Source organism: Papaver somniferum, chromosome 6, assembly GCF_003573695.1.
Source record: "Papaver somniferum cultivar HN1 chromosome 6, ASM357369v1, whole genome shotgun sequence".
Classification (NCBI taxonomy): domain Eukaryota; kingdom Viridiplantae; phylum Streptophyta; class Magnoliopsida; order Ranunculales; family Papaveraceae; genus Papaver; species Papaver somniferum.
Genome location: NC_039363.1, coordinates 59,696,520 through 59,707,259, shown reverse-complemented (window position 1 = coordinate 59,707,259; position 10,740 = coordinate 59,696,520). Strand labels below are relative to the sequence as shown.

Sequence of the window (10,740 nt, the reverse complement as noted above, 5' to 3'; positions counted from 1 at the left end):
AACTCATCACTTTTGATCTGCTATTCCCATTGTTTTTTTTTTGACTTTTTTGCGATAAAAGTCTTTATTCGTAATATCATGTCGTTTTTTTCGATGTTGGATATTTATCAAACGAGATCTGAATATCCTTTTGATTCCATACAGTGGAATCCACTTTACAAAATACATTAAAATGATATAAAATAAGAATATGATGTGCAACAGTAGGTTGAGTTCCTTACACTTGGTAATGGATCGGGACTCCAGCATTGAGAGTGGAGTGCGCAAGAGAAAAAATATAGGTATACTTTGTGGTTGGATGTGTTTCATCGGCATGCTTTGATATTTTGGGGGATTATCGTTGTTTTTTAACCTTACATATAATCCATGCAGCAAGAAAGCCCATGGGTAGAACCAAGAAACCAGTTATGGATATAGATCCGACTACTCCAGAGAAGGCAAGGGTGAATCGTATGAAGCTGAAGGGCGTGATACTATAGAAAAGAAGTATAAATTTATAAGATGTTGTTTGTAATATGAGCAATGAACCAGGAAACCAGTTTGTAATACCAAAATTTCTAAGATTAGCAAAGGAAAAATATTTACAATTTCTTGGTAAATATGAAACATTAATTCCTGAAGTACTAATATCCTCTTCTATATATAAAAACGCTCGAGGAAAAGTCAAAACTCATTCTTTGGGCGTTGCCTCTGTTTTTAGGGTTTGTTCTACAGATGCTTGCAAGATTTTTTCTTCTGATCGGTGGTTGTCGTTTATTTTTGCAGGTTCTAAAAAGATATGGTCGATTGAGCTTCTCTACTTCGAAATCAGCTTAGGTGATTTTTCTCTTCCTTCTTAATGTATTGTAAATATATTTTCGAAAAAGTTATGGTAATTGTTCAAGTCTTTTCCATCGGTGTCTGCTTCAAGGTAATCAAAATCTTCTTTGGTAAGAAATAAGTTAATGACCTTCTCAAGTTCTGGTTGTTTATACTTTCGTGTGCATTTTCTTATGAAGGTTATTGTTTTTATTGTGAAATCTCAAAAAAAAAAAAAAATTGTTGATTATGATATTCTGTTTGAGATTTATTTTATTAATTGTGGTACTCTGATAGAGATTTTATTTTTGTTGGCCATGGTATTGTGATTGAGAAAAGAAAATAGTAAAAATAGTAATATTTTTGATCAATGAATATCTTAGTTCGTTTTGTGTTTCCAGGCAGCAAACAGAAAAACTGACAAAGCTATGGATGGTCACCAGAAAGTACCAGGCCAGAACTCAACAATGAGACCATGCAAGTGAAGATCTCGAACTATGTATACATTATCACTTCTCTTTTTTTCCATATAAAAAATTGTTATCAATTTTCCTTTTTTCTCTTCCTCTTATTATTATCAAGATTTTTTTTAATTGGTTATTTGCTAATGCTAGTGGTGCACTCTGATTGGATTCCCTTAAGCCTTATTTGGAAAGTTGTTGATCCACTTGCATTGATCCATTTGCAGGTTGCTTCAACGTCCTTTATCACATAGCTGGTAGTCATGGTTGCTTCAACGTCCTTTATCACATAACTGGTAGTCATATTCAAGAGACCTTACAATTCGGTATTTCTTCAATTAGGTTTCTTTGTTATAATTGTAAACATATTTTGCATGTAAAGGGGATATTTTGACGAAGAATATGCAAATAGATCGAAAAAGGAAAATAGGTATTATGCTGGCTATTCCAAATAATTGATAGTGTTTCAGCTGTTGGAGACATCTATATTGTGACCAACACCAACATACTGAAGGTTCATGGATCAATCAACTATATACTGCATTATAATGTATCGGTCTCTATTTTCATCAATACATTTAAGGTATGTTGATGAAATTTCTCATTAAATATAGAAACTGTGTTGGTACAGTTCATTATGGGGATGGATATAATCGCTGGAGGAAGCCAGTACGTGTATTTTCACATATAGGTCGACCGGTGAGACATATGGATACTCTCGGATACGATACATGTGTATGGTTGGCTTTTGCACTTCTGAAAAATTTTAGACACTGTGGGTTATGACACTATAAACTGATAATGGAAAACTATAAATATTATTAACATCGGTATTCCTTTGCTTTAATAAATAACTACTGTTATACATGTCCATGAATATGATATGGAGTGATCTCAACTTATCCCACTAAATATCACTTAACAGAATAAAATAAATATTTAATCAAGTTTATGACCATCTTTGTTTCTGCAGAACAATGTAGTTATTACTATTTCCACAATGGAGACTAAGAAACAAAGACATTGACTTCTCTAGAAAACACGATGATGGATTAACATTGTAGTGTAGTTGTAGATATTATAGTTGTGTTGCTTCAATGAACCTTACAGTCAAGTTAATGGAAAAGAATCTTAGAGTCACGTGCCAACTTTCTCTTTCGTTGAAGCATTGGGCGTCTAGAGAAAAAGGTGATTTATTTTTCAGTAGTATGGTTGGGTTGTCTCTTCTAGTTTTGGAGTGTTAATGAGTTTTGAAAATTCATTTTGTTTGAGCAATTTAAATACGAAATTTGAGTATGGGGCTTTTATTCCTTTTTGCTTAGTATTATTTTCTTAGTGTCGTAAATCTTTTGGCTCCAGAACCAATTCGTTTGGAATATCAGTCTTTCAATCCTATTATCACCAATTTGCTAGTATCACCAATTTATTTAATGTCTTAAGTCTTTTGGTTGTGGAAGGTTGTGGAACCATTTTGTTTTGGAATAGCAGTATTTCAATCTCATTCACCGGGGTTTCTGGTTGATTCGGGGCCCACTAAGCAGTCTTTAAAGAATTTTTTTTGCTAACGTGGCCTAATAAAAAAAGTGGAAATTATTTTCTGACCCCACAATTTTTCTTTCATTTTTTATTTCCTAATATAATTATTTCACAAAATTTAACGTTTCCAGAAATATATTAAAACAAAAATCAATCACACTATCACAATTTCATCATAAAATCAAAAATTTAAATCAATCATGCATCAAAATCGGTCATATAATTAATGAATAAAAAAAATGTCCAATGTCCAATATCCGTTTACAAATTTTAGAATCATTCTTTTCCTACTGTTCCATTCTATCAATTAAAACTAAATAAAATAAGATTATACTTCCGATATGAATTAGAAAAAATAAAATTGATAGTCGTACCTTTGAACCCAGCGTTTTGTCTTTCTTGCAAATAAATATTTTGGTGATCCTATCCAAAATTATAAAAGTACATAATTGTTAGAATCTTAAACAAAATATTGAAGCAAGAATTTAGTTACTAAAGCAAGCCAATACTAAGATGAGCATAAAAAAAATTCAAGCAATAAAAAAATAATATACCTCATTTTCATATTACTTTTCTTAACTTTGTTCATACCATAACTAAAGAGTAAAATAAGTCTAAAATAAAAGATAAATTAAATAAAGTAGATTTCTAATTTCGTTATATCTTGATATATAATATATTTATTTTACAAAAATATTTGCAACCACTAATTATGGTGATACGAAGATAACGTAGATTTCTAAACTATCCAAAGATAAAATATTATAGATTCTATTTGAAAAAACAAATTAAATTAATTAGATTCCTAACCAGTGTGAAAAGATACTCAATATTTGTTGGGGAAAAAAATAACCCGTAACAAGGTGATTCTGGCTACCAAAATTTATATTTTTTAGATATTAGATTAATATTAATCCAAAATAAAGTCGATTCCCTTTTATGGGATTTCTGGGTTTGGTATGTCTATATATAAGCATTCGAGCAAACGCCAAATCCAATTGTGCTCACACCGCTTTTAGTTGTTTTTTTTCATGCGGATTAGGGTTGTTTGTTTGATATGTACTTTCATTATTTGTGGTCAGGCACCTCGACCTTGCACTATTATAGATATCGTTGCCGAGTATACGTCAAACAATATCAAGATAAAAAGTGATCAATGTGATATCAATACCATAATTTGATTCTCGATTTTTTCTATTTTGATTTCTTAGTAAAGCGAATAATCAATATCATTGTTTTTGATTTTCTTAATCATTGGTGCATATCTTTTTTTTTTTTTTTACAAATTTGGTAGAAGACGGTAACTAATATCAACACTGATTTTTTATTGCTCCCCTCCATTAAGTTTTTGTTTATGTAATACATAGATTTAACATCGAAAGTTGTTTTTTTTCAAAAAAAAAATTTGTACAAAATTAGATACAGGCGGATTCCTAAGCGTATAAAGGGTTTATATATTTCTACATATTTAAGACAAGGAATTCATTTAATATCCTTGAGTAGACATCGTTATATATAGTTATCAAGGTCATGCAGTCTGTCCCTTTGGCAGAGAAGAATGTTAGTAGTCCATTTTTTCCTAACTTACGTCTTAATATTTCTTGACAAAACTTGAACAAATTATAAAAACTTGGAATGCTCAAGTTAATAAGGCCTACTCTCGAGGAAATGCTCGCCTTAACTAATCTTTAAAGCTATGGCTGGTCACCAGAAAGTACCAGGCCAAAACTCAACAGTGGGACCATGCAAGTGGAGATCTCGAACTATGTATGCATTATCACTTCTTCTTTTTTTCCATATAAAAAATTGTTATCAATTTTCCTTTTTTCTCTTCCTCTTATTATTATCAAGATTTAATTTTTTTTTAATTGGTTATTTGTTAATGCTGGTGGTGCACTCTGATTGGATTCCCTTAAGCCTTATTTAAAAAGTTGTTGATCCACTTGCATTGATCCATTTTTCAGGTTGCTTCAATGTCCTTTATGACATAGCTGGTAGTCATGGTTGCTTCAACGTCCTTTATCACATAACTGGTAGTCATATTCAAAAGACCTTACAATGCGGTATTTTTTCAATTAGGTTTCTTTTTTATAATGGTAAACATATTTTTCTTGTAAGGGGGATATTTTGACGAAGAATACGCAAATAGATTGAAAAAGGAAAATAGATATTATGCTGGCTATTGCAAATAATTGATAGTGTTTCAGCTGTTGGAGACATCTATATTGTGACCAATACCAACATACTGAAGGTTCATGGATCAATCAACTATATACTGCGTTATAATGTATCGGTCCATATTTTCATCAATACATTTAAGGTGTGTTTATGAAATTTCTCATTAAATATAGAAACTGTGTTGGTACAGCTCATTATGGGATGGATATAATCGTTGTAGGAAGCCAGTACGTGTATTTTCATATATAGGTCTACCGGTGAGACATATGGAGACTCTCGGATACGATACATGTTTATGGTTGGCTTTTGCACTTCTGAAAAATTTTAGACACCGTGGGTTATGACACTATAAACTGATAATGGAAAACTATAAATATTATTAACATCGGTATTCCTTTGCTTTAATAAATAACTATTGTTATACATGTCCATGAATATGATATGAAGTGATCTCAGCTTATCCCACTAAATATCACTTAACAGAATAAAATAAACATTTAATCAAGTTTATGACCATCTTTGTTTCTGCAGAACAATGTAGTTATTACTATTTCCACAATGGAGACCAAGAAACAAAGACATTGACTTCTCTAGAAAACACGATGATGGATTAACATTGTAGTGTAGTTGTAGATAGTATAGTTGTGTTGCTTCAATGAACCTTACAGTCAAGTTAATGGAAAAGAATCTTAGAGTTAAGTGCCCACTTTCTCTTTTGCTGAAGTATTGGGAACTCTAGAGAAAAAAGTGATTTATTTTTCAGTAGTATGGTTGGGTTGTCTCTTTTAGTTTTGGAGTGTTAATGAGTTTTGAGAATTCATTTTGTTTGAGAAATTTAAATACGAAATTTGAGTATCGGGTTTTTATTCCTTTTTGCTTAGTATAATTTTCTTAGTGTCTTAAATCTATTGGCTCCATAACCAATTCTTTAGGAATATCAGTCTTTCAATCCTATTATCACCAATTTGCTATTATCACCAATTTGTTTAACGTCTTAAGTCTTTTGGTTGTGGAAGGTTATGGAACCATTTTGTTTTGGAATAGAAGTCTTTCAATCTCATTCACGGGGGTTTTTGGTTGATTCTAGGCCCACTAAGTAGTCTTTAAAGAAATTTTTTTGTTAACGTGGCCTAATAAAAAAAGTGGAAATTATTTTCTGCCCCGCAATTTTTCTTTCATTTTTTATTTCCTAATATAATTATTTCAAAAAATTTAACGTTTCCAAAAATATTTTAAAACAAAAATCAATCACACTTTCACAATTTCATCATAAAATCAAAAATTTAAATCAATCATGCATCAAAATCAGTCACATAATTAATGAATAAAAAAATGTTCAATGTCCAATATCCGTTTACAAATTTTAGAATCATTCTTTTCCTACTGCTCCATTCTATCAATTAAAACTAAATAAAATAAGATTATACTTCCGATATGAATTAGAAAAAATAAAATTGATAGTCATACCTTTGAACCCGGCGTTTTGTCTTTCTTGCAAATAAATATTTTGGTGATCCTATCCAAAAGTATAAAAGTACATAATTGTTAGAATCTGAAACAAAAAGTTGAAGCAAGAATTTAGAATCTAAAGCAAGCCACTACTAAAATGAGCATAAAAAAAATTCAAGCATTAACAAAATAATATACCACATTTTCATATTACTTTTCTTAGCTTTGTCCATACCATAACTAAAGAGTAAAATAAGTATAACATAAAAGATAAATTAAATAAAGTAAATTTCTAATTTCGTTGTATCTTGATATATAATATATTTATTTTACAAAAATATTTGCAACCACTGATCATGGTGATACGAAGATAATGTAGATTTCTAAACTATCCAAAGATAAAATATTATAGATTCTATTTGAACAAATTAAATAATTAGATTCCTAACCAGTGTGAAAAGATACTCAATATTTGTTGGGGGAAAAATAACCTGTAACAAGGTGATTCTGGCTACCAAAATTTATATTTTTTAGATATTAGATTAATATTATACCAAAATAAAGTCGATTCTCTTTTATGGGATTTCTGGGTTTGGTGTGTCTATATATAAAGCATTCGAGCAAATGCCAAATCCAATTGTGCTCACACCGCTTTTAGTTGTTTTTTTTTTCATGTGGATTAGGGTTGTTTGTTTGATATATACTTTCATTATTTGTGGTCAGGTACCTCGATCTTGCACTGTTATAGATATCGTTGCCGAGTATACGTCAAACAATATCAAGGTAAAAAGTGATCAATGTGATATCAATACCATAATTATATTCTCGATTTTTTCTATTTTGATTTCTTAGTAAAGCGAATAATCAATATCACTGTTTTTGATTTTCTTAATTATTGGTGCATATCTTATTTTTTTTGTTTTTTACAAATTTGGTAGAAGATAGTAATTGATATCAACACTTATTTTTTATTGCTCCCCTCCGATAAGTTTTTGTTTATGTAATACATATATTTAACATCGAAAGTTTTTTTTTTTTAATTTGTTTTTCTTTTTTTACAAAATTAGATACAGGCGGATTCCTAAACATATAAATGGTTTATATATTTCTACAAATTTAAGACAAGAAATTCATTTAATATCTTTGAGTAGACGTAGTTATATATAGTTATTAGAGTCATGCAGTCTGTCCCTTTGGCAGAGAAGAATGTTAGTACTCCATTTTTTTCCTAACTTACGTCTTAATATTTCTTGACAAAATTTGACCAAATTATAAAAACTTGAAATGCTCATGTTAGTAAGGCCTACTCTCGAGGAAATGCTCGCCTTAACTAATCTTTAATTATTAGTAGTTATTATGCCACACAAAAATAAAGTTGACTATCATCAAGAAGAATATTACGTCCAACTTTCAGCTTTGTTTTCGTTTTCCTTTTAATAGATATTTGGGTTCTTTTATAGTTTTGCACTTATTCTACAATTTACTGACTCGAAAATTTTCAACTTGATATGCTATTGTGGAGTGATATTTCGTGTAATTTAGATACTTTGTGCACTTTATGCATCAAGTTACCTAACAATGACACCATCCTAAGATTCCGCAGTGTAGTTATCCTTCACATCATTTGTTACGTATAAAATTGATGAAGCTATTCACAATGCTGCGTCACTCAAAAAAAATTGATCAATTCTGAAATATGGAAACATAAATAAACAAAAGTATAAGTAGAGAACTGGTTATTAAAAAGCTTTACTTGGTTACCAGTGATTAAAATTTAGTGACTCTGACCTTTTTTTCCAATGTTCCATAAACAAGAAACAATGCACGGGTGAGAAACTAGATAGTTTAAAAATGAAATAGGTTTGTTCCACTCTTTAGCGGAGGGCTTAAAAATGAAATAGGTTTGTTCCACTCTTCAGCGAAGCTAAGCAAAACCGCCACATTAAAGCTGAACGATACCCCGTAGTAGTTGGATATCGCGATGCTTAAACTGTAGCCAAGAAAAACATGCTACCGCAGTGCTTGGCTTAACCGTGGCTAATTACTTCATGTGATAGTGTCTACACTTACGCAACAAATCATGGCTAACTATTATTCTTCGAAGGGTCTCTTGTGTTACACCCTTCCTACTTGGCACTCAAGCGCCGTGCTAGCGTTTTGGATTTTTACAATCGGAGATCCATTTATACGTTTTCTACTACCATTCTTATTTAATTAGCGTTATATCACATTAGGACACAACACTCATCTCTCGCACATTCCCTGACCAGTACCATATGTATCCCCTTCTATTTTCCCAACCAAAAACACGGGCTACAAGAAGCCATTCACCGAATCCCTTACCAGTTACCACCACTTTTTTACGAGTAATAAAAGCAAGCAATCAGAACCAGTGCAAGTTTTGGCTTCAACTGAAAAAATCTACCATCGTTTCAATTGCACAAGTGGAAACTCCGTAATGAAGTAAATGAAATGTAAACTTCTGTCCAAAAGGTCAAATCTGACATCAGTTCATTCATCGAATCCCTTACCAGTTACCACCATTTTTTTATGAGTAATAAAAGCAAGCAATCAGAACCAGTGCAAATTTTGGCTTCAACAGAAAAAATCTACCGTCATTTCAATTGCACAAGTGGAAACTTATTAGGAAATAATATATGAGAGTCTATATTTAGGAGATATGCATTTAGGTTGTGAGAGTTATATTAGGAATTATCTTGAGAGCCAAGTCTTGTGCCTTGAGAACCAAGTCTTGTGATTGTATAAATAGCTAGAGAATTAATGAGAAAGATACACCGAATTATTATCAATATAGTCTTTTATGCTTCCGTGTTTATGCTCTCCTCTCTCTTGCTCGATCCTTAACATGGTATCAGAGCCAGGTTACAGGTAGAGAGAGGAGAGGAAGAAAATTAGAGAGTTTTAAAAGAATTAAAAGAAAAAAAAAAAAAAAAAAAAAAAAAAAAAGAAGAAGGAGAACTGTTCGAAGGTCCGTCGTGTTGCTGTGTTGGTGTTTGTTTTCAGCATGGTTCGAGAAGTTGCGATAAACAAGACGTAAGTTTGTGGGTGAACAGAAAACAAAAAGAAGTTTTGTTGTTGTTTTTCGTGAAACAAACAACAAAGTTTTGAGAGTTTCATAATTACGAAACAGGGAGAGCTTCAGATTGTGAAGTTTGTGAATTATGGTGGTTAATTGATGATGCTCGTTGCTGTTGTACATGATTTCTATATCATGTCCTTCTCGGTGTTCTAAGGTTTACTGCCGACGTGTTTACTGCCAACGTAGGTGATTGATGGCTGATGATCATGGATACTAGTGTTTTAAGAGAAAGTCGCGTGAAAGTAGATTGTGTTGTTTGCTGTCAAGCCGTGGTGGTGTATGTCTTCACCAGTGTTCGAAAGTTAAAAAAGAAAAAATTGGTGATGTTTCGTTGCTAGAGCTTTAGGGTTTCAAGACGACCTAAAAAAAAAAGGACGTAAGATACTGCTCCAAGACCTGGTGTCTGTCAAGATGTGTCGATGGGTGATTGGCATATAGGTTTGAAGGATATTTTTGAGGTCATAAAGGAGTGTTCCAAGGATTTACTACCGACAGATGGTGCCGTCAGTAACCAGGTGGCTAATTGGGAATTCGGGATACTTGATAAATAAGCAAGAGAAAGATGAAATTGATGCCGAGGCTTCCAATGAGACGGTGGTTGCTGTGAGGCTGAGAAAGAAGAAGTTGGGTACTATCATGGGAGTTCGGAGAAGAAGGCACATGCTGTGATGTTGCTTCCATTGATGCTGCAAGAAGAATGGTTGTTCCCAGTGGTTGTTGTTGCCGAGAAGACAAGGAAAGGAAGACAAGTGATCCGAGCTCGTTCTGTTATTCAGGAAAGTAGTGGCTGCGTATGGTTATTGTCGCTGGTTTTACAAATCAATAGAGATGGAAATTTGGGTTTCACGACTCAAGAGAAGCTGTTGGAGATGTGATGGCGTTGGTAGAAAAAAAAAGACGAGTTGAGTTTAACTGTCTTAACTTCCTGTTGATGGAATCCGCAGGCAAGTTGCTAAAAAAAAAAAAGTGTGAACAAAAGTGTGACAAAAGAATGTCACATTTAAGTGTTACTGAAGAATTGTTACAGAGACGTAACAGAAGATCAAAGTTGGTACTGCAGTCAAGAAGGACTGGTACAGTTTGATGAAGTTGATCGAATTCAGAAACATGGTGATTGAAGAGTTTGTGGCAGAAATTTGGAAATCCTACAAAGTGTGGCAGACTTTGTGTTAGTTATTGCTTGTGGCAGAAGCATAACAAGAGAAAGATTGTGAGAGA

General features: G+C 32.2%; 1 long non-coding RNA gene across 1 annotated transcript; it reads left to right on the top strand.

Moving 5' to 3' along the window:
- The first annotated feature begins 702 nt into the window (after positions 1–702).
- On the top strand, positions 703–1,810 carry LOC113286506. The gene is made up of 3 exons (XR_003329348.1): positions 703–816; positions 1,200–1,297; positions 1,487–1,810. It is a non-coding gene; the product is annotated as an uncharacterized LOC113286506 (long non-coding RNA).
- The last annotated feature ends 8,930 nt before the right edge of the window (positions 1,811–10,740 follow it).